The sequence below is a fragment of the Castor canadensis genome, chromosome 3 (genome assembly GCF_047511655.1).
Source record: "Castor canadensis chromosome 3, mCasCan1.hap1v2, whole genome shotgun sequence".
In the NCBI taxonomy this organism is placed as follows: Eukaryota; Metazoa; Chordata; class Mammalia; order Rodentia; family Castoridae; genus Castor; species Castor canadensis.
In genome coordinates this window covers 8681224-8705487 of record NC_133388.1, presented here as the reverse complement: position 1 = coordinate 8705487, position 24264 = coordinate 8681224, and the positions used below count along the sequence as shown (strand labels likewise).

General features: G+C 55.4%; 1 long non-coding RNA gene across 7 annotated transcripts; it reads right to left on the bottom strand.

The window, feature by feature from the left end:
* Window positions 1-2090: 2090 nt before the first annotated feature.
* LOC141421472 (uncharacterized) lies at window positions 2091-24264 on the bottom strand. Of its 7 annotated transcripts, none has more exons than XR_012446006.1 (8): window positions 23328-24264; window positions 22036-22560; window positions 21813-21944; window positions 20002-20177; window positions 6045-6220; window positions 4740-5452; window positions 2670-2735; window positions 2091-2381 (listed from the first exon to the last, which is right to left on the bottom strand). It is a non-coding gene; the product is annotated as an uncharacterized lncRNA (long non-coding RNA). The 7 variants fall into 7 exon arrangements; XR_012446005.1 differs by having other exon boundaries at window positions 22036-23451; window positions 23883-24264; XR_012446000.1 differs by having other exon boundaries at window positions 22036-24264.

Sequence of the window (24264 nt, the reverse complement as noted above, 5' to 3'; positions counted from 1 at the left end):
AATCAATGGATCTGGAACAAGGGTGAGCCAGGCAGGCAAGCACTACTTTTCTGAAAACCACAGGAGGCCAAGAATATTTGGGAGTCTCACATCACATCGAGCCACCTCAGCAGTGAGCCCGTGGGATGCTTCTGCCAGCACACAGTATGCTCTCGGTGAACACTGCTTCCCCAGAGCCACAGTCATCTGGAAGCATGTCAGTGACGTCTCTGGGAGGAAGGAGGTATCTGCGACTCCTTTCTGGAAGGGCTGTAGCTGTCACGGCTTTACAGTTGGTGTCTCGGGAAACCTGAAAGGTTCTAATGTGTTTCTCACCTGGCACCAACCTGGAACCTCCCACTTACCTGAGAGGGCCGTGTAGGGACCTATGCAGAAGAAACAATCACCAAGTGGGCCTCTGGTGTCCACATGTTCACCCATTCCTCAGCAAACACTCATTAAGCACCTACCGTGTGTCAGACTCTGGTACATATGGGAGTCTCCTGACCAAGAGCGACAAGATCATCCAGGAAGAGACAGACAGTGAAGGGATTAGAGGGGTGACAATGACCACAAGGAAGCCAGCTGCAGTCCCTGCTCCCTGACAACATGTGTTAAAGTTCTCAAAGACATGAGTGACCAGGTGGAGGATCTTGAGGTGGGGAGACTGTCCCTGATTACTGGAGAGGAGTGGTGGCGTTGAATGTCATCATGAGTATCCTTAGGAGAGAGGCAAATGGAGGCTAGACACACAAAAGAGAAAGAAAAGTGAAGATAGAGCAGAGACTGGAGCAACTTGGCCATAAGCCAAGAAACATGGCAGCCACGAGAAGCAGAAGAGGCAGGAAGGACATAGTGGCCTCCTTGCAGCCTGCCCACACCTTGCTTTCAGCCCAGTGGAGCTGACTACAAACTTCCGGCCTCCTGAACTGTGAACGAATACTTTTACTAGCTTTGTGGAAATGTGTCACAGTGGCTGTATTTGTCAGAGGTCTACAAAAAAAAAAACAGCACCAATGGACTGACCAACTGTCTACAGAGATAGAGAAGCAGGGAGAGGTTTTATTTTTTAAAAATTACCTTTCTGATGATGGACACTGGCAACTCATAAGACATAAAGAGTGAGTCACCTATTGGAAACCCACAACAGCAACGGTGCTGTTCTGTCATGGGCCAGCAGGCTCAAGACCAGGTAGAGCTGGTGTTCCATTCCCATCTAAAAAAAGAAAGCCAATGTCCCAAACGAAAGACAATCCTACAAAAATTCCTTCCCCCTAGGGGAATGGTCAGCCTTTTTGTTCTCTTTTGGCCTTCTGCAGGTTGGATGAAGCCCACACACACTGGCAAGGGCCAGCTATGGAGTTTCCAGTGCTTCCAACCTTAATCTCATCCAAAACACCAGCACAGACAAACCCAGAATAATGTTCAACCAAACGCCTAGGCACCCTGTGCCCTAGTCAAGGGGACACATAAAAATGGCCATTACAACAGCCACAGGGAACTAATACAGTCTTGTGTGCCAGGGTAAACAGCTCCAAGGGCAGAGGGGAGCTATGGAAGAGTACGGATCAGGGATGTACCAGGACAAGACTGTAATGAGGAGGAGCGCCCTAGCTGGAAGTGGGGGAGACTGAGAAGGATGCAGAGACTGGGCTCTGGGGATGGGGAGAGTAAGGGATACCTTGGCAGGAGGGAGTGGGTCTGTACAGTGAAGGAAAGGGAGAGGGGAGGGTAGCATGCAGTGTGGGATAGGGGATCAGGGTCTTCACCTTGCAGGGGTGCCCTGCAGTGACACGTGTCTGCCATCACTTCCCTCACCTGCATGGTCACTGTCAGGATGGGTCAAGAGGCAGTGCTACCAGGGTCACAGAGAGCTTGGCTTCAAGGCCACTGGCCCATACAGTGGGATCCCTCCCCAGGGAGTGCCAGCCCTGGGAGGAGTGGCTTTAGCTGCAGTACCACTCCAGTCAACTCATGACAGGGGGACCAGCTATGGGTGAGGTGGGCAAACGTCTCTTTTACCGAAGAAAACGGAAAGCCTCGCCTCACCTCAACTGTAATGAGCTAATTTTCTCTTCTAAATGGGACGTAATCGAATTCAGGCCCCCGGCCTCATTTCCAGGCAACTTTATTCATTGTTATTTTTATTCCAAGAATTCCTTGGCATTTTCTAGGAGCCACTGAAGTGTTTAATAGCTGCCTAAGTAAGATATGCCCTCTTTGGAGAACACAGAGGAGCAAAGAGGCAGGGCTGCTGGCGAGGGGAGCCTGTGAGGACATGTGAGGTCATGGCCCAGGCGTGGAAATGAGGCCAGGGTGGCAGGAACAAGGGGCACATGGCTGGCTCAGTGGTCACGGTCTGGACCAGCAGGGGCTCCAATTCATCAGGCAGTATGGTTGTTCTGAAAGGAGGGGAGGCTGGGTGAAGGAGACAGCAGGGCTTTGGGATGGGGGGGTCAAAATCAGCAGAGGAGCTACACCTGTGGCACCGACAGTGTAGAATGCCACCCTCAAAGCATCCCAGTCGTCTGTGACAGCAGGGCTCCTGAGAACTGGGTGGGGTGGGGGGATGCTGGTGTCTGAAGCTCTGTCTCCCATGAAACCCAGAATCATGGTGTCCCAGCTCCCAACAAGGAGTCACCAGTCTTTATCACACTTTGTGGCCACATCACAGGACACCTGGCACTCACAGTTATCCTCAGAAGCCAGGTGTAGTCTGCATCTATCCGATGTCCTCTGCATCCACGATGGGCTCCCTGAAGTGGCAGTTGAAGGTAAGAAATGAGTGGGCAAAAGAGAAGCCAGCTTTAGAGACCAGTGAATAGGCCACTGCCCTAGCCAAGGGAAGCGTGAGCTGTTTCCAGGGGACAGACAAGGGTGGGATCTGCTGGGCTGAGGGACCATTTGGATGCAGATGGGTCAGACTTAGAGGAGGCAGCAGCTGGGTTTGAAACAGGTTTGGGTGACTGGGCATGGAATGGAACTAGGCATTGGGGGTGTCCGTCTAGGGGAAATTTGGTGGAAACTTGAGGGGCTCAAGGGGCCTGGGAGGTTCGAGACACTGGAGACAAGACAGAGGTTGGGACAAGAGAGCACTACTCCCTATGTCCCCTACCACACCCACCACCTGTGTCAGGACTATTTTTAGCTCTTGTGGGTCCCTTTGTCCCCACCCCTGTCCCACAGCCTCCTGGTCTTCGTAAGGGTTGGGACCACGAAAGGAGGCCGCCCTGTGTTTCTCATTCGTGTTGCTTAAATCATTAAATGCCTCTTTTGTAAGAGTCATTTGACGTTCAGGAAGTCTTTTGATGCCTTTCAAAAGGCTTTTTAATAAGTGTTTCTAATCCTTTTCTCTTAAAAAACAGGAAATTGTTCGGTGCCAACCATAAACACCAGAAGGACCGAGTTTGGTTGGTGAGGCAGAAGCCCCAGGCTCCTGACGGCTGTTAAAGCCACCCTGCGTGGCCAAGGCGGCTGTATCCTCAGGCTGAGGACGAGCCCTGAGCCCCTGCCACAGAGCACCACCTGGGTGAGGACTCCCCACAGGAGGGTACCCGGCACTCAGAGCCACAGCCGTGCTCCCCCACTGCCCCTAGAGGGGACCTCAGAGCTGGAAGCCCAGAGTTAGCCTCAGTGAGCCCCTTCTTAATCCCTGCCCTCCCAGTCTTCACTTAAGGTGGGCAGGGAGCCCTAGGCTCTACTCTGCTTGCCTCTCGCTCTCTGTTCCGACAACCTCAAACAGCCCATGTCCCTGGCAGTCCCAGCCCTGCACACATGACCCCCTGCCCAGAAAACCTTTCCTCTACTTTGCATGCAGCAAACCCCCACTCATCCTTCAATGCCCCTCCTCTATAACATCTATTCTGGTCCCAGACTCCCTTTTTCCTTGGACCCCAGGGACTGTGTGCCTTGCTCTGGGCCTCCCTTGGGAATGGGGAAGGCTCTGCACAGACTAGGCAGAGGGTACATTCAAGCCTCAGCCCCTAGCCTGCACCTCTTCTCTCTCACATGTCTTCAGGGCTAGGGATTTCAGCAGAAAGCAATTCCACTGACAGAATTTGGCCTCTACCCTCTCTGTACCTATGCCACCATCCCCCAGAGACAGGGAGCTCCTGGCCACTTGCCCCAGGCCCAAGCCTGCTGTACTACCTGCCATGTGGCAGCTCTGGTCCAGCCAGCCCTCCTGGGACCACCTGGGAACCCGGCCCTTTGTCTCCACATGGTATCCTAGCAGGGGCTAGGCTTCAGGCAGCGGGGCCACCAGGAAAGGGGCTGAGACTAATGGTAGCTGGGCTGAGCAAAGCACAGTTCCTGAAGGAGGGTACCCATCCCCAGAGGCGTGCAAGTCTCAGCCACTCAACTAGTAGTGTAGCAGGTACACACACTCAGTGAGGAGTGCCTCTGAGCACCTGTCAGCTCCCTTTCAACTGCCTGTGATCAGCCCTTCTTTCCTTCCTTCCTTCATTCAACAAACACATGCTCAGTCTGCACTGCAGCTGGAGGCCCAGAGGTGGACCAGGGATGTGCTGTCCCCGAGGCAGACACACCCAGAATAAGCAGCCTCTGTCCAGACACTGGGTGTCTCACTCACAGTAGATACCCGATAAAGGTTTGTTGAGTGACTATTTGCTATAGTAGAGGCAAACAGTGAGGGGGATATGCGGAGGAGGGAAAGGAGTAATCCCCTTGCAGTTGGGGTTCCAGGGCCAAGTTCTGACATTTCTAGTCACAGAAGAGGTCATCAGGAAGCAGGATCCTACCTGAAGGCCAAGGCAGCTCTGCAGGTGAGGGGATACACCAAGAGCCAGAAGGCCCCCAGGGGCGGGCTAGGTGAAGAAGTGATGGGATCAGGTTTGTCCTGTGGAACAGGGACAGACTGCAATGTGAGGGAGGTCCTGTGGCTGTGGTCAGGGATACCGCCCTCAGGATACAATGGGTGTGACCTTGTCTCACAGATGCACGTAACAGTTTGCCTCTTCCTGAGCTGTCTGGGCTGAAACAGGAGTTGTGCTCCACCCGGCAGCTGGATCTGGCCTCCACAGCCCTCCTTCCCAGGGTGGGGCAGGAAGGAGGTAGTGCCATGCTGTCCCTTGAGAGGCAACTGAACTTTGCCCAAGTGTGTCTGCTCCCCATCCCTCTAGAAGGCAGGTCCCATGACCACAAAGGAGGATGGGAAAGGATGTGGTTTGGGGCAGCCCTGGGCTGGGCAGAGAATTCCAACTGTGGAAGAAGAGAGAATGGCAAATGGGGACAACTTCCCAGCTCTGCAGTAGACAGTGACAGGGAGGGCACCAGTCCTGGGCTGAGGCGGTAGTGGACAGAGGATCCTAAGACAACAGGCCGCTGAGAAGGAACTGGCTGAGAGCGCACCAGAGGAAAACCAGGCCAGCACAGACCTCAGCAGGGATGAATGTGGCTGGACTGAGGGTGACCTCCCGGGGGCCACTCTGGTAGCGGTATCCAGGTGAGGCTGCTGGGATACACATGCAGGGAGACAGAAGTGTGCTGTTATCTCGGGCCAGAAGAATACAGAAAATGAAACAAGGGTTGCAGGAGCCCAGATCCAACCTTCTGGGGCTCAGGGAGGAAGGGCACAGGAAGGTGGGAGGCCACATGACTTGGTCACGACCAGGGTGGCATCCGGCAGCCCAGAGGAAGGGACACCATGCGTAGAGGCTGCAGCCAGCTATGGCCAGGCTAAGATTTGCCTTCTAGATTCAGGGATGGGACAGTCTCCCCAGAGACACTTTCTAAGAATGAACTGGAGGGGCAGCAGTGCCTGGTGAGAAGATGGCGCCTCTCTGTTGCAGTCACTCCTGTAAAGATCTGCCTGACCAGCTTCCAGGAACACAGGAGTGTCCCCTGGGAGGGAGGCCCCAGGCCAGACCCAGAGGCAGGCCACGCAAGCCAGTCCTCAGAAGAGCCCTTGGTCTGACGACTAGGACAGGGTGCACGGCCACAACACTCCAGGGACACACAGGCCCTACCAGAGCTCCCAACCCAGGGCACCTCCCAGAGGACACCAGGACTGGGGATGGGCTCCGGGTCCACCTTTTCTCTCTTACCTCCACACGTGGGTGCTAATTCCAAGTGGGATGCCGTCCAAAGGATCTGTTATGCCTCTCTCTGACCCCACAACGGTCCTCCCATGGTGGAGGAAACTGAGGCCCAGAGAGCGAAGAAAGTGGCCATGAGGCCCCGGGTCCTCTGCTGAGTGAGCAGCACACGAAATATACCTGTTCTTTTTAAAGCAAGGGAGCAGAAGTTCAGAGACATGCTGCATCTTGTCCTAGGTCACACAACAGGATTGTCACCCAGGCCACCCACCTTCCCAGTAGAACCTGCTCCCTGCGCTCTGTGGCTGCCACTCAGTCCAGGAGAGCAGAGTCCTGGGAGGGAAGAGGGAGCTAGACCCCATAGTGGCTTGCCTGGGACCAAGGAGCTCAAGGGTCCTTTCCTGCCCCCCTCCCTGCCCCACTGCCCCACTCCACTTGAACCCCCACTGTAAGCCCTTCATCTTGGCTCTCCTCTGCACTGCCCATGCACCTCTAGGCCCAGCCTGGCCACCAACCACCAGTTCCTGGAAAGGCCACCCTGGGGATTGCCACCTTCCCAGCAAAGTTGCCGCAGCAGTGGCCTGCGGAGTCAGGCCGGCAGCTCTGGGCCCTTCTGGGATCGCTCACATTTCCAGGAAAGTTGCAAAATGTTAGAGGAACAAACGGTCAGTTCCTCATAGCCTTTTCTCATTGGCCTAGAGAGAGGTCCTGGGAGGGAGGGCGCTGGGGAAGAGACCACAAGCCTCCTCATGCAGGGCCACAGCCAGCACAGCCATGTGGGGGGCAGCAGTGGCCTGAGGGGGTGGGCAGGACATGGGGAGAGGCACCTCAGGGGTAGGTTGCTGCAGGGCCCTTAGGTCCCTGCCACAAACTGCGGGAGGGGTGACCACCTCCAATCACCCCGTGGACTGGTAATGGCAGTTTTCAAAGCCAAGAGTCCCTGGTGCAAGCCTGGTGTGGGTCAGACCCTGTAGCTCAATTCCCATGTCACCGTGTTGGATTGCAAACTACTGTGACCTCCTCCCATGTGATAGGACCCTCCGTCCTCTCAGCTTGCCTCCCTGAAGCCAACTGCTGCCTTGCAGAGGCCACATGACAAGAGCTAAGGAGACCCTGATCATCTGCCAGCAGGGAACAGAGGCTCTGGGTCCAACAGCCCACAGGAACCAAAGCCCACGGGCCCCACCTGGACAAGCTTGGAGCTAGCCCTTCCACAGAGCAGCCCTGAAATAAACCAACCCTGGGCTCCTCAGGCACCTGAGCTGAGCAGGGAACTGCAGCCATAGAGCTGGGAAAGAGCAAATACTGGTGCTTCAAGCTTCTGTTCAGGGAATTTTGTTACACAGCAGTGAAGAACTAACACAGGTAGCAAGTAGCAGATGAGACAGGGATCAAGTCCTGGCCTTGCAAGCCAGATGTGGTGGTGCACACCTGTAATCCCAGTGCTCAGTAGTCTAAGGCAAAAGGACCAGGAGTTTGAGCCTAGACTATACAGCAAGACCCTGTTTCCAAAATCTAATTAATTTAATTTAATTAATAAATAAATAAACTGGGCTGCTGCTTGCCTGGGGCAAGTCACAGAAGAATCCCTGAGCAGTAACTGGGACGATGATATCCTTGGGGATAAGCAGAGTGACAATGGAGTGAACTCAGCGCCTCATAGCCCAAGGCACAGACAGAAGACACATTGCCCACCTCCCATGCCTCCAGGAAGCCCTCCAGTTTCCCCAGCTGGATTTTGCCTTCCACTCTGCAGAACCCATTCAAGTGGCCTTGAGTTTCAATTCTCTGTGATGAGTTTTCTGCTCAGCTCCAGCCTTCCAGGGGAAGGAGCTTAGGATGGGGGCTTCCAGGTCTTACACCCCACACTCACACCCTGGAGCATGCACGTCTTCCCAGCCCAGTCAGAGTGCAGCCGTTAAGGAAAAAGCCTTACGGATGTCCAGGGCATGAACCAGGACTTGGGGCAGTAACTAGGACAGCTGGGAGATCGATATGGGTCCCCTGCCCCCTCACTTCTGGCATCCCTGAGCCCCTTTCTAGCCCAGCTTTACAGGATGCAGGACCCCAGGGTGCTCCAGGAAGAGAAAACTCATTAGTGGTGAGAGCCACTCAGGTGCCAGAGGGAGGAGGTTGGGTGGGAGGAGCAGGAGTTCTCCCAGAAGGGGCAGACTGGAGCCTGGGGACGAGGACAAGGAGTACCAGGCAGTCAGGAGCAGCAAGGCCTTCCAGGCTCAGGGGTAGGGGCACAAGTGGAAGGAGACCAGCGTCAGACTAGGCTGGACGTAAACACCAGACTCAAGAGTCCCCAAGGCCCCACGTGCATGAAGGACCCTAGAGCCTCAGAACGCAGGGGCAACTGGCCGAGTCTGCCAAGATAGCAAACTAGACCTCACTCCCTAAAATGTAACCCTGCCTATGAAATCATGGCCAGGAAGCCAGCAGATAGCCTAGGCCACTTCTTATGAATCACGCACAGTCACAGAGCCTCAGTTTCCCCAACCAGGCAGCTCAGAATTTCTCAAGGGGAAGTGACAAGATGATTTTAAATTTCTATTTTAACATTTATGTATTTATGTTCACATGTATAGAGAAAAGATGCATAAACAGCATATAAAAACTGTGCTTTCGGATGTTATCCCTTAGGTCAAAAACATTTAAGCTGAAAAAGCAAGTTGATTTTAAAACATAAAATAAATAATAAAATTGATGATACAGAATGCCACCTAAAATCATGCCATGGATTCTACTGGCTTGTATTTCTTGGCCAAGGAATAAAATATCCCCACATCTAAATCCCTGTTATTTTGGGTCTTGTCACCAAAGCCAATCCTGTATCCTCTTCCTCATAGGAATAACCATGCAACTATTGAGGGAGATGTTAGATAGCAAGCACAAAGGTCCTGGGGCAAGAATAAGATTGGTTCTGACCTCAGAGTCTTTGCACTTGGGCAAAATGCTATGCTGAAGTGTGGTGAAGAAGAGCAGCAGGGCTGTTAAAACATGCTAGGTTTTTCTGGAGCCCACCAACCTGGCCTGCCCCTCCCTGTGGTGGCCTCATGATGCATTCATTCATGCTCTGAATCCATTAGTGTCTGCAAAGCACAGCCCCCAGCCCATACCTGGCAAAAGGAGGGTCTCCACGGATCTACTGAATAAACAGAAGAGGGACTCTTGTCCAGACACCAAGCAGGTTCTTCTTCGTGCCCAGGGCACTGTGCAGTGGGATATGGTGAGCTGTCCTCACTCAGTGGAGTGGGAGCAGGGCTGCCCATCTGAGGCAGGCAGAGACTAAGACCAGCAACCAGCATGGAGTGGGATGGAGAAAGAAGTGACGGGGAGGACGGTGGGGTGGGGCAAAGATGCTTCCTTATCCCCCACTGGGGCCCCACAAGATCTCAGTCACTGTGGTCCCTCTCAGCTGCCACTGGGGGACTGGCAGAGTGGCTCAAGTGGTAGAGAGCTAGCAAAGGAAAGTCTGCCACTCTCCTCTGGTGCTCAGACAGAAAGAAACAGCCCCAGTGTGCAAGAAGCTACTGAGCCTCTGTCACCAATGGGTTCCAATCCAGGTAGCCAAGTAGGGGCCCAACTCCACCTCTGGCCCCTACATCACTCTCAGCTCTAAACCCTCAAAAGGTTCTCAGAGCTTCCTTCCAACCACACAGAGCCATCTGACTGACTTAGCTTTGTCAGATGCCCTATTGGACAAGGCCTCTGTGGTCCACCCTAATACAGAGATCTGGACTGGGACTGGCCAATCCGGAGTCAGGGACAAACCCTTGTCCAATCAGAGGCCAGCCCTGGCTCCAGGGCAGGCACTGGGTGGGTGAGACTGGAGGGCTGGTGAGTGGAGGCTTTGCAGACACTGAACTGCTCAGCACTGACTGGCAGAGCTCAGGGAGGCTAGCCAGGAGCCTCATAAATCTGCTCGGTGACAGAGCCTCCCGGGGGCCCACTGAGCCAGCAGCTGCCAGCCCTTCCCCATCCTGTCCAACCAACCCCCCAGGCTCCCCTCACCCACCCCACCCCTGCCCACTGCAGTACCTTCTTCCCAGCCCCACTCTGGATAAATATTTTCCTGGGTCCCTGTTAGGTGCTGGGTTGCAACCTGGAACTAGAGAACAATCCCCCATGGAGGGGTGTCCACCACAGACACGCCATGGTCCCCTAGGGCTCCTTTGCCCCAACAGCTGCAGCAACCTGCATAGGAGATGTTTCTCTCACCCACATCTGGCCATGACCTACCCAGCCTTCCCAGCACTAGGCAAGCCTCGCTCCTCCCCCACTTCCCTGAGCTCAGGGTGTCCCCTATTCCAGTCCAGGCCAGCAGCTCCTCACACACACACAGCCTGTCCCCTCCCAGCAAGGACCTCAGCAGCAGCAGCTGGCAGTGACCATCCCTGGCCTCAAGCCCCACCATTCAAGACCCAACTTCTACCTTCTGGGTCATATGCCCACCAAGGTCAAGGTGGGTTTGCCATGTTAACCGATGTGACCACCTGGCTGCAAAAGGGCCTGAATGTCAGGAGCACAGTCTCCAGTGGCCCTGCTCATGCTGGCCACTTCCAGCTCAGGCACCACAAGAAATGTCTCATTTTGGCACCCAGCTGAGTCCCTCAAGGATGGATCCTGGATCTGATTAAGGCCAATTCTTCTTTGGATGCCCCCAAAGTCATCCCTGAAATGAAGTCCAGGCAGTGAGAAAGTGGAATCGCAGAGGTGGGGAGAGGAGGGAAGCCAAGGCAGGCACGTGGAGCAAGCCAGGCTCCGGGCTTCGTTCACAACAGCTGTGAACTGTGAGGACGGTGAAGCAGTGGTGGCCATACAAGGTGATCCTGCCACAGCATACTTGAGGACATCGCGCCAGGTGAAATGAGCCAGTCACAGAAGGACACGCACTGTAGGCCGCACTTGCATGAGATTCCTACATGCTAGGGTGTTGGTATGGCTCAAGGGTGTCCCCCACAACCACACGGGCTGAAATCTAACCCCAATTTGAGGTATGAAACTACTACTTAATCCAAGTACCGTGCTTGGAAGGTGACTAAGATTAGATAAGGTGGCCAGGGTGAAGCTTTGTGATTAAATCCTGATGGCTTTATAAGAAGAGAGCAAGAAGAGAAGGGACACATGCACACATGTGCTCTCCATTACTTGCCATGCAACGCCCTATGCCATCCCCAGAATCTGCCAGCAAGAGGCTGTCACCAGATGTGACCCCTCGATCTTGCACCTCCAGTACCAAAGTAAACCTCTTTCCGGTATGACTCACCCAGGGCGGCATTGTGTCACTAGCAATAGAAAAGAGATTAAGACACCAGCATGGGAGCAGGGGTAGCTGTATCATGTCTAGGTTTCAGCTTTGCAAAATGAGGAGACAGCCCTGGAGGCCACCTCTGTGACAGTGTGGCTGTCTCTGTGCTGCCTAAAACTGGACAGGACAATGTGTGAGTTCCATCATAGTCCACCAGTTTCTGCAAGGCAGGCTTGTGTTGAACCACCTGTCCTGCTCTGCACCTGGTCCCAAGACAGAGGGCAGCAGGTGGCTCATTGTGACAGGGTAGGACCCGGAGCTGCCCACTCAGCCTCTCCCACGGGCCCCACAGCTTGGAGCTTCCCTGGGCCAGTGTGGCCCATAAGGCAGAGAGCTGGGCAAAGCAGAGGCAGCAGGGAGGATCAGGGCAGCTGGGGTTGAAGGGGTGAGGGCCACCTGGAGGGCAGTGACTGCACATGGAGACAGTCTGGGAAGGAAGACCTCTGTCTTCCACCCTCAGAGACTCTCCAGGGCTCTGAGATCATTCGTCAGAGTGCAGAAGAGTCCAGCAGAAAATATCATTGTTCCAGGCTGCAGGTTTTCATCTGGGTTCACTAAACCAGGGACTTCCCCCAACCACCATCAAAAGACTGGGGACAGGGAAATGAGGGAGGGGAGGAGAGAGAGCTCCCTCCCTCACTAAAGCTGCAGCACAGGGACTTCACATCTGGAGAGGAACCAACAACAGGACCTCTGTTGTCAGGACTTTCCTGTGGGTTGTGTCATCTGAGTCCTGTTCTGTGAGAACAATGTCACACAAATGTCACAGAACAGATGTCAAGCCCTCACTACTGGCTTTCCCAGGGTCTCACAGGCCAGCGTTCAAACCCACAGACACACCCCTGCTGCGACCCCACCTTCTAGGCTTGTTGTCCTCTGCCGAGTAACCATTTAGTCATTCAGCAAAACTGATACACTTCTCTATCCAAGTCTATTTTAATTAGGATGCATGTTGGCTGCTGTGACAAATGCCAAAATAATACAGGATGAAACAAGACTGAAAGTCCCCCTACCCCACCGTGTAACAATCTGAGTTTCATCAGTCTAGACTGACAAGGTGGTGATTTAGGCTGTTTGTATCTGTCTTCCTATAGTCTTCAACTACCAGCTTCCACCCAGTAGTCAAAATGGTGGCTCCAGCTCCTACCATCACGTGTGTCATCCAACAGTGGGAACAGGGAAAAGATGAAGGGTAAGACACCTCTCTTCCCTTAAAGCGAAAGGCCTAGAAGTTTCACAGGTTACTGTTTACATGTCATCGGCAAGGATTTGATCAAATAGACGTGTGCAACTTGAATTCAGAGTTTTCTTTAAGAAGAAAAAGGAAATCAATACTGGGCATCTAGCAATCTCTGCCACCTGGTCTCATTTTCCAGCTCTCTCCCAGGACCCTGGTGACCACAGCCATGGGGAATAGATGAGTGCAGCCTGTAGGGAGGGAGGGGATCTGGCAAGGCCTCCCGGGGGTGCTAATTTGTGTGGAGCCCTGAAGAACAGACAGGGTCTGGGGAAACAAGTCAGAAAGCTGTTCCAGGAGGGTAGAAGTGGCCAGTGGGGGACTACCTATAGAAACACATTGTGACTCAGCACGAGAGCGGACCTTGAGCCAGAAGACCTGGATTCAAGTCTTGATGCTAAGTCCCCACTTCCTAGAGCCCAGGCACCGTCCCATCAGAATGCCCAAGGATGAGAGCCTCAGGAGGGCTGGGATTCCAGCAGTAGCTGCTGGAAGTTTCCATGGGTGGCAGGCGTGTTGGGCGGATGTGGGCAGGGGCAGGAGATGGAGCTGAAGGGAGGTGCGGGCCCCACCCAAGACCGGGAGGGCCAGGCCAGGCAGCTCGGGTGTTTCCAGAGGCTGTGGACAGTTTCAGAGCAGGATTTGAATCCACGTCTTCCTGACTCCTCACAGGTTCCCCCCAGTTCTGGCGGAGGCCCTCCCCACCCCCGCTGTTTTCCTGGCTCCCTCTCAGGGACGAGAACATGCTCGAGTCTCTGTTTCCCTGGGAGAGATCCATTTTCAGAATCCGGAGGTGTTGAAAAGCGTTCTTTTCTCCATTCCAAAGAGCCCTTCCTGAGGACACAGGTGCCCCCCGACTCTCCCCCGGACTCTCCCAAGGCCACTGCCGGCTGGCTGGCAGGGAGGCTGCTGCAAAGGGACACAGGGCTGCAACGGTGGCTGCCCAACACAGGGACTTGGGGAGGTGACAATGCCCAGAGACAATGAGCAGCTGGTTGCTCCAAGAACTCGGAACACGCCTGGGCCCCCCGACCTCGAATGACCCCACCCGCTTCCAACATGGCAGCTGCGGCAGGACCCGTGGCTCCAGGGAGCCAGGCGACCACTGAACCTGCTTGGCAGAGGTGTGGGACAGCTAGCTGGGTCACAATGGTCCTGGTCACCGAAGTCCTCTGCATCACTGTGAGCATTTAACTGGCGTAAGCGGTGAGTGGGGATAAAAGGGGGGAGAGGGGGAGACAGAGGCAGGGTGCAGAGGGGGAGTCCTGCTTTCTCCCCCACACTTCTCTTCCCCCAGGCCCTCTCTCCCATCAGTGCCCTACATTACCCCTCATTTCCAGGCCCCAGGCACCTCCCAGCCCCACCCCTTCTAAACGTGGCTCCAAAATGAGGTTCTGGCATGCCCCCCCAACCTGGTCTCCTCTGCCTGCCCCACAGACAGCCCCCAACCACAGCTTCCTGCATGGGACCGAGGCCCTTTCCCCATGGACAGACCCCCAGCAGGGACATTGGCCAGTCAGGGGCCCTGGGGAGCAATTCCTAGGGCTTCCAGAGGCCAGGTCCCCGCAAGGTCAATCTGCCCCCCTCCCCTCCCTAAGCCCCACCCTATACTTCAACTTCAGGACAGAAAGCAGGTAACTCTCTGGCTAGTGGATCGGTCACCTCCTGAGGATCCATCTCTGGCGATATCCCCCAAGGGCCCCAGGGCTGGACTTGAGATGTCACAGACACCCATTGGACCCTGGAGACTGCCCTCTTCCAGCCTCATGGGACAGTGTTGCTCGGAAGCTCACATGGAAAGTCTCCAGAACCCTTACTGTCACTACCACCTTAGAAACTGTCGGGCTTCCTGCCTCCCCACTACACACACACACACACACACACACACACACACACACACACACACACACGTCTCTAGGAAAAAATTACTGGCCATTCTGAGATGCCTAAGTATTATCCCCAAGGCAACAGAAGTCCTGACACAGTGGGGAAGGTTTTGTTTGAGAGGGGCAAGTTTGTCTCCAGAGACCAGGTCTGTGTAGTACAGAGGGTGTCAAATGATGCCATGCCCTTGCTCACAGTGCAGGGAAGGCCTCAAAGTCAGCATGTATGGCCCCAGGGGCACAAAGCCCCCAGCCATGCCAGTGGCTGAGCCACTATTCTACTGGATCCTAGTACCTCCACCCAAGTGAGAGCCCACCTAACTCCTCTGTTCCCATGCAATTCACCCTGGAACTCCAGCAGCTCCTTACTACAGGCATTACCACAGGCTCCCAACTCATCCCCAGCATTATTGTCTTGTGCTACTGGCCACAGGAGATGAAGCAGAACCAGGCTTTACACAGGTGTGTGAGACCACCATGCAGGCATCTGCTCACAAGCCCATCCTCCCCACCCCTCAGTTGGTGCTCTGAGGGCCTGATCCAGCCAACACCCACATCAGCCCTGTTTCCCAGCACTTGCCTCCCAGACCTGGGTCTCTAGGATAGGAGCTACTCCCAGGTCTTCAGAACAACTAAAGCACTGTGGGTGCCAGACAAATGATGGAAGGGTAATGAATGGACAGGCAGATGGATAGATGGATGGATGGATGGACAGGTAGATGGATGGGTGGATGGATGGATGGATGGACGGACAGGTGGATAGATGGATGGATGGATGGACAGGTAGATGGATGGATGGACGGATGGATGGATGGATAGATGGATGGATGGACAGGTGGATGGATGGATGGATGGATGGACAGGTGGATGGATGGATGGATGGACAGGTAGATGGATGGATGGACGGACAGATGGATGGATGGATGGATGGATGGACAGGTGGATGGATGGATGGATGGACGGACAGGTGGATGGATGGATGGATGGATGGATTAGATGGATAGATGGACAGGTGGATGGATGGATGGATGGATGGACAGGTAGATGGATGGACAGACGGATGGATGGATGGACGGACGGATGGATGGATGGATGGATAGATGGATGGATGGATGGATGGATGGATGGACGGACAGGTGGATGGATGGATGGATGGATGGATGGATGGATGGACAGGTGGATGGATGGATGGATAGATGGATGGATGGACAGGTAGATGGATGGATGGACGGGCAGATGGATGGATGGACAGGTAGATGGATGGATGGATGGATGGATGGATGGATGGATGGATGGACAGACAGGTGGATGGATGGATGGATGGATGGACAGGTAGATGGATGGATGGATGGATAGATGGATGGATGGACAGGTGGATGGATGGATGGATGGATGGATGGACAGGTAGATGGATGGATGGACGGATGGATGGATGGATGGATGGACAGGTGGATGGATGGATGGATGGACGGACAGGTGGATGGATGGATGGACGGACAGGTGGATGGATGGATGGAGGGATGGATGGATAGATGGATGGATGGACAAGTGGATGGATGGATGGATGGACAGGTGGATGGATGGATGGATGGATGGATGGATGAATAGATGGATGGATGGATGGATGGGTGGATGGATGTGTGGATGGATGGACGGATGGGGGTGGATAGCTGGGCAGATGGGTGGTGAATATACCACCTCTTAGACACTTATGACCCTTGAAGAGCCTCATTTCTATGGCAGTGTGAAAGGCACAGAGCTTCCTACTGCAGCGTTAACAAGCAAAAACACACCAGCTTAGTACTTGGTCACAGTAGGCACTTAATTAAAGCTCTATAATATCCCTGCTCCTCCCATCTACTAGACAGAGTAGACAATGCCTCCAGCACATTGCTCCTAAGAAAGAACTCTGAATGGATTTTCTGTTGTCATCTGGGGAACTGAATTTGCAGCACGTTGAACCACTTAACCATAACAGGCTCTCACCCCACATAAAGCCACCACAGCCCCCAGGCAGGGGAGGGAGGAGGGCGGGCCCCCCAACCCTTCTGCCCAGAGAATTACCCAGCAGCCAGCTCAAGTCTGCAGGGTGAGGTCATCACAATCCCATCCCACACAACCCCCAACTCCTGAGCTTCCCAACCTCCACCCCCAAAGAGGGGTGCCTGCAGAAGCTTCCAGAAAGAGAGAGACAAACATCAGGCACAAGGGGCCAGGGGTATAGCTCAGTTATAGAGTGCTTGCCTAGCCATGTGAACTCGGGGTTCCATCCCCAGTACTGGAAAAAAGAAAAGAACCCAACAGAGGCAGGGACTGAGCCTGCCTAACCCTCTGCTCTTCCTCTATGGCTCACTCTGAAGTGGGCAGAGCCACATCTTGGGGTCCGGTGGTACCTTTGCAAGTCCTGTGTCCAACTCTACTGCAGCTGGAAGACACACAGCCCCAGGGGCAAGAGCTCTTAGACACACAGCAGGAAGCAGGGCAGGTGGCTGAGGGGCCTATGTAGTACATCTGTGCCATTCAGACCACAGAGCAAGGGGCCTCTGAGAAGGGGAACATGTCTCCTTTCATGTCCCTGAAGCTGCCTTCCCTAGCACTGTGGAGTCCCCTAGCCCTGGGTATGGACACAGTGGGGATCTGCAGAGGACCTGAGGACCTGGGCCCCCCTATGAAACATTTTCCCCTCTGGCACCCACATGATGGGTTATGAAGATGTGACTGACCACTGTCAGAAGCCCAGGGCTCAAGTGCTGGATCCGACTCAGAATTCCCTGCACCCATACCCCTTGACCTCCATGTGCAGGATCCTCCCCTCCAGTGTGGGTGCCCACTCTGGCATGCCAGGGAGCAGCCAAGATCAGACAGCCCAAATCTGGACGAGCCAAGCCCCAGCTCTTTTCAAGAAACAAGCACTGTTGCCTCGTGGATTTTGTTACCCAGAATGGGTAAGGCAGGGGGACCAATAGGAGCCTGGGTCTCTCAGTAACACTGCCTGTCTTGAAACACAGCACAACTGTCAAGCCACAGACAGCCAAGAGCCTGCTCAAGGTCCCACTGTGTACGAGCCCAGAAACACAGGTCCCTCAGCCCCAGCCCTGCCCTTGGGAAGCCCACGGTCTTATAAGAAGAACAGAGGCAGCCGGAACTCTGACTGTGAGTAGGACAGGGCAAGGCTGGGCACTGAGGACACGGGCAGGGGCAGCCTGCTTGGTGGGGGAACAGCAAGAGCAAAGGAAGGACTGTCTGAGTCAATTCTGACTACACAGCCCCCAACCTGTAGGACTACAGCTGCCCCTCTCATTAGCTCTGCCAGAACATGGCTGGCAAAGGAAAAGTTAACACAGAGCTGCCACCACCGGGGCTCCTGTAGGCTGTGCCACAGCCACTATCTCCTAAGCACCCACGGATCCATGAGGACAGTGAACCATTAGGTTCTGGGCTGCAGATTACAGCCCAGAGAGGCTCAGGAACACACCCAAAGCCACACAGTCTCAAGGCAGCATAGGCAAGATTTGAACCCAGGTTTGTGAGATTCCCAAGACCAAGTGTCCCAGCAGATGGGAAGACCTGGTCCTTACAGGATGGGCCCAGCCAATTGGCGTTTGCACCCTGGCCCAACCCAAGGCCCCCAGAAATGCCATTCACAGAGTGTTTGTACTGAGACAGCTCCCAGCAAACTTTCCACCCCGCACCTGCAGGGGCCTTGCACCTGTGGCCAACTGGAAGGCATCACGAGCTCAGGCCCCATGCAGTATGGGGTTTGACACTTCTGTATCTTGGTGCCTGTGCTGTGTACTTCATTTTCCAGCTATCCCCCAACACCATCCCACACTACAAAATGCCAAAAGCAAAGTAAGCACACTGGGGTCATCCCAGGCTCCAGGCTCACCTCTGGCTCAGCTGTTCTGAACACCTCCTGAGGCCACAGGGACCTCCAGCTCAGCATGTGCTCCCAAGGGCTTGGCAGCTTGCCCACAAACCTCCCCATCTCCTCTTCCTGTGGGCCTCTTCTGCCCCCAGGGGACCCTAAGTGCATACCTCTTGCTAACTCCTGAGTTTTGGAGCCAGACACTTGCTCTGCATCCTTAGGCAAATCCATCATCTCTCTGGGTCTCTATTTTGTCCCAGTAACATGGGGATAATGAAAGTCTCTGCTCTACATACAGGTGGGACTGTATGGTTCCACTCCTCAGAGAGGAGCAGTTGTTAGCTTTGTCGCCACCCTTGCAGTTAGCAGTGGACAGTGCGGCAAACATGGGTGTCAGCCAACACCTCCCCCCCCCCGACACACACACACACACACACACACACACTTATCCAGAAGACCTGCTCCGACCACAGGAGCTAAGACCCACCTCTGAATCCATGATCCAACCGAAATAGAGCTGACCCTCTCCCAGGTACCACTGACTCCTATGTGGGAAATTATGCTGCTTCCTTGGGTGGCCAGGCTGTGAGCTGCATGAGTAAGAGCCCCTGGAAACAGACACTTAGAGCAAGGCCAACACAGCAGAGATCCAGGTCCTGGAAGTACCTGTTGAGTGCCTGGGTACAGCTATGCCTGAAGATGTCTTCTCCTGGACTTCTCACTGCCTGGAGCCAGTAAAATCCTCCTCAGCTTAAGTTAGTTTGGATTGTTTCTGCAAGGTGTAAACCTACATGTCCCTAACAAAATGCAATTATTGGGACAGGAAAATGCCTAGAGACCAAGAGGCCTCACAGAGATGGACTTCTGTGATGGGTAAGCCCCCCTGACTCATTGACCTGGCAGGACCTCAGCAGGTCCTTTGTGGGGGAAAGAATAGACAAAGATGGTTGTCCCCGGGACATAGCTCCTGAAGTACTTGAGAGCAAGAGTCACAGGGCTGGCTGATGGAGGAGCTCAGAGCCAGAGATCAGCTTTCCAAAGAGTGCTCCTGGGCCCTGGACACTACCCCAGGTTGCATATGCATAACCACACTTTTACTCCCTGGAAGGTGGAAAGGAATGCCCCACTCATTTTTCAATGACAACTCGGAAGCATGAAGTTCAGCTGGTTTGCCAGAGGTCCCCCGGTCAGGTGGTGGCAGGAGGAGTATGAAGGCAGTGCTATGTATTTGGTGGGACATGGAGCCACACAGACCCAGTGGCCATTCCTTTCACTGTTCCCCACTTGCTCCAGAAGGTCCTACCTGTGACTAGGAACCTTCTGTGCACCCACGGAAAAGGGTGTAGACCCCACTGAGGAGAAGCAGTGGGGCCACAGGCCCCACTCTGCTGGCCACAGAGTCCAGCTTCACAGCAGAAATGCAAAGAACTGAAAAGTTGTTCCTCTGTCCCACCTTCCGAGGTGCCATCTTCCATAGGCCACTTGCCAGACATCTGTGAGCTCACCCAGTCCCTCTCTCAGAGCCTTGTCAAGCTGGGGAACTTAACAGCAGCAAGTATGTCTGCCTCACTGTGTGCAGATTCCCCCTGGGGGATCTGGTAGAAGCAGAGACTCGGGGCAGGGAGAGAATTCCCCAAGGATGAATGGTTCAGGACCCATCTCACCATGAGAGAGCTCAGGGCTCTGTTGAAATCCTGCCAGTCACATATGGAGCAGATGACTGTCCCTCTGTGGGCCACAGGCAAAGGCAAATTTAGGGTCCTCCTCCTCCCAGAGGGCTCCATCAATCCTCCTGGTCCTCCTCACTTTGAAGAACACCGTGTTTCAGACCTGGAATGAGCTACAGAGGCTGTGCAACTGGGCTTCAGACCATCATGACTCCACAGTCACACGTGGGGTGCAGCTGGACAGCCAAGGTTCAAATGATTTTGGACATCAGGAGTCATACCTATCAGATTCCACCCCAGGACATTCAGGGTAAAATTTACAGCTATTCTGTGGCTAGGACACACGTACACACTTTGCATTGTCCCACAGGCCTTTCCAGAGGGTGAGATGGAAGATGACATCAACCCAAAAATAGACCTGTGCCCAGCCTCAGGGTTCAGATCTGGTACAAGAAGCCCAGCATCCCAAGACCAGGCAGGCCCTAGGCACCCACAGGCAGAGGCTAGCAACATGTCTTTCCTCTTCCTACCCTCTGGGGCTGGCTTAGCACCAGAAAGCATGGAGGATGCTCACTTGAGCCAGGAACAAATAGAGCCAAGGACGGCTGGAGGGTGGGTATGGACCAAAATGCGAGGCTCCCAAGATGTGGCAGGAATCAGGCAGGCAAAAGATAACACTGGGATAAGTGACAAGGTGGGACCTGCACAGAGGACTTCCACCTTCCAGTGGGGAGCTCACCAGCTCCAGAGCAGCAGGCAAAGTCAAGGCATGGTCTCCCAGAATCTCCTAGAACCTTCTGGAGTTGTAGAGTGACAGAATGGGGAAAACACTGGCTAGGCCAAGCCAAGCCTGGGTCACATATAAGCAGCCCAATCATCACCTCCTAGGCCTTGTCCTCCCCTTGGCTGGGAGCCCCTCCCAGTCCCCAAATGCTGCCAAAGCACCCCTGCTCCATCCAGGCCCTGGGGCCCCAACAAGCTCTCTTGCCTGAGCTCCCAGCTACCCAACCACCCAGGCCCCACTCCACCCCAGAGTTCCAGAGGGACAGAGACCTGCTGTATTGGGGACACCTCTGAGTCCCTAGTCATCACTCCACCCCCACAGGGTGTCCCTGTGCTCAGCCTAGCCAAGCCTGAGTGGAGAGGGGTGAAGTGTGAAGAAGTGTAAAGCATTATTTAAGTTAACCCATCTAAGGGCCTAGCACCATGAGAGGACCAGCTCAGCCCAGGAAGGAAAACAGCCAGCCCAGTGGCCAGGTGATGGGTGTATTCATTAGACACCATACCCACAGGGGCTGTGGTACACTCACTCATGGTACAGGTCCCTAATGACCTCACTCAGCCCAAGCTGTGGACATGCCCTGCCTTGCTCACTGCTACCATTCGCAAAAAGACAGATGGAAATAATCTTGAGATTCTCTCCAAACAAGGAGCTCTCAGTAAGTCCACACAGCACTCGCTACTCATCACACAAGGCTTTATTGGGACTCTGGGAAGTCACCACAGAGGATCCCTGCTGCCAGCCTGGAGGGGCAGGTCAGGAGTGGGATGCAGACACAGAAAGAAGTGGAAGGCATCCCCTGTCAAGGCTGCAGCCACCCAGGACAAGCAGGCAGAAGGGGTGTCCTTGTACAGCGTATGGGAGGTGTCACCATGGGAGGGGTAGACTGGGCCCAGGCAGAGGCCAGGGCAGTGAGAAAGAAGAGTAGCAGAAGACTCAGGGGAGGAGGATGAAGGATGGTGGCCAAGGAGGGCTGAGACCAGGCAGCCAGGTCATGAGGCTGTGAGGCAAGGTACGGAGCACCCACCTGCAAGTCTCCAACAATCTTGTCCAGGTGTGGGGCTGGATCATCCCCGCCATGAGCCTCAGGAGGTCCACTTGCCAAGGGGTATGGGTGCCATGGGGTCACCCTGCCCCATGGAATCTTCTGACAGTCTCTCTAGGAAGGAAGACAGAGGCTGTGCCCACCACATCCCACCCAACAAACCCACACAGTGGCAGTGAGAGGCAGTGGTTGGCACTGGACTCACCAAACCTCCCTTTTGTGGACAGACTGCCATGACCATGCTCCTGGGAGCAGGAGGCCATCCAAAGGCCAGCCCTCCACAGCCATGCCAGGGCCCGCCGCCTGTCCCTTCCCCCCAGCCTCTCTCCAAGTTGCTCCTGGACACCAAGTGGACCCAGTTCAACATGCCCCTCCTTTTCTTTCCCCCGGCCGCCCCCTGCTGGAGCTAGAAGGAGGGGGCAGGGGAGGCCCAGCCAGGTCCATGGCATGAGAAACAGCCCTGGCTCAACTCTGGTCCACCGGAGCCTGCCAGACCCACTGAGGTCCAGCCTGGGTATTGGCTTTGGGTCAGTACTATCATTCTGGGGGGTGAGGCAAGACAGGACAGTATGGGCAACTGGTAGGAAGGGTCAGGGCTAAAGTGAGCTGGGGGCACTGTGCTGGGGGAGGCAGGGGGCAGGGGCTACTAGCAGGAGTGGGGAGCAGAGAGGGAGACCAGAGGGAGTGTGAGTCCCCAAGCCAGCTTCTGTGTTCCAAAGACCACTGTCACCTGGGGGGAGAAAAAGGGCTGGACTTACATCTGCCCCAGGTTGTACCTTCCAGAGCACATGCACACTCGTGTACACACACACACACACACACACACACACACACACACACAGCAGACAGGCTCTCCCAGCCCAAGGTGACTTCCCACTTTCTGAGTGAGACTAGATAGATGTGGGAAGAGGAAGAAATGTCCCATGTCGCTGTCCCAACTCCTGTATGGCTGAGGATAGGACCCAAGTCCTAAACTGGTACCTCTCACATATCAGAATCAGGGACCTCTACCTCCTCCTGCCCTGGCAGGGAAGGGGCCTCAGAAGCCCAAATCTCCTTGACCTGCCAGTAGGAGGCTCCCTCTCACTCCTTCCTTCACCCCCTCCAGACCAAAGGCCAGGAAAGGAGGTATTTGCTAACTCAGAGGGGCTCTGCTTGGGGTGGGGAGGGGTGGGATAAGTGGGACCCCCCCCCAGTAGGATGTGCTCAGGGAGAATTCCTTGTTAACCTTAAAGACCCCTACCCAGGGTGGTAAGGAGCCATTTGTGGAAGACCAGCTGGCTTTCCTTAGGTGGAAAGTTCTGTCCCACAGAGCAGAGCGATCCCCTGACCGGGAAAGAAAAAGGGGGCCACATTCACACGCCCTTCCGTCCCCCAAGCGCACTTGGGGGCCCGACCTCCTGAAACCACGGGTCCCGCGGGGAGCTTCTGGGACAGAGCGTCCTGCCAGGGCGGCTGAAACCCGAGGGAGGCCCGCCGCCCCAGGCAAGCGCCTACCTGCGCGCGCGCTCAACCCCTTGCCCCGCCGTCCACTTCTTGAGACAAGTTCCTTCACTGCGAAAGCGATCCTCCCTGCCGGCCAACGCCCACACCGGCCTGGGACTCTAGAGCGATCTCTGTCCTGTCCCCAGAAGAAGTTAGGCGGCTGGTCCCCGGAGCGGGCAGCGCACGGGACGCGCATAACAGGAGCTGCGGGCTCCGGCACCCGCCGCGCTGCCCAAAACAAGTCCCTGTGACTGCGAGGGCGTTCTGTGCGGCGCGGCTCCCAAGACGGGGGGGGGTGGACTGCTGCCGACTGGACCGAGGCCTTATCTTGGGGACACGGCGGACCAAGGCCAAGCTGGACTTGCTCACGGTCTAGCGGACCCCAGGTCAAGGCACCGCCCCTCCCGGCCGCCCCTGAGCCCAAGTCGCCCGCCCAGCGCCCCGCGCAGCGAGAGAGATCTTAAGGTCTCGAACGCGGCGGCAGGGCCAGCCAGGGCCCCAAGGAGTTGGGGAGTTGCCCCGCACCCCTAAAAGGCTCAGCACACATTCACGGTTGAAAGTACGCACTTTACGCGTCCGGGCGCCTCCGCGGTGAGTCGGGACGCCGCGCTCGGGGTTCGCGAAGGTGGCTCAGTTCGGGCGCTCCGGTCTCGACGTTCCCGGGGCAGAGAGCAACGTCCGGGGACGAACGGGACGGGTGCGCCCGGCGGCCGGGGCTGCGCCGGGCGAGGCAAACGGCGAGAGGGGAGCGCTCCGGCGTTCAGGCAACAGCTACCCCTAGTGGGAGAGCCGCCCGGGGCCGGCGCCGCCCCGCGCCCGCTGCCCCGCGCCCCACGGCCGCAACGCCCTGCGCCCTGGGCGCTCCAGAGTTGGCTGCGGGCACAGGGTCGGCACTGCTTTCCCCGGCCCTCCTCGTCTCCCGCGCCCAGCGCTAACCTGCCTGCGGGCC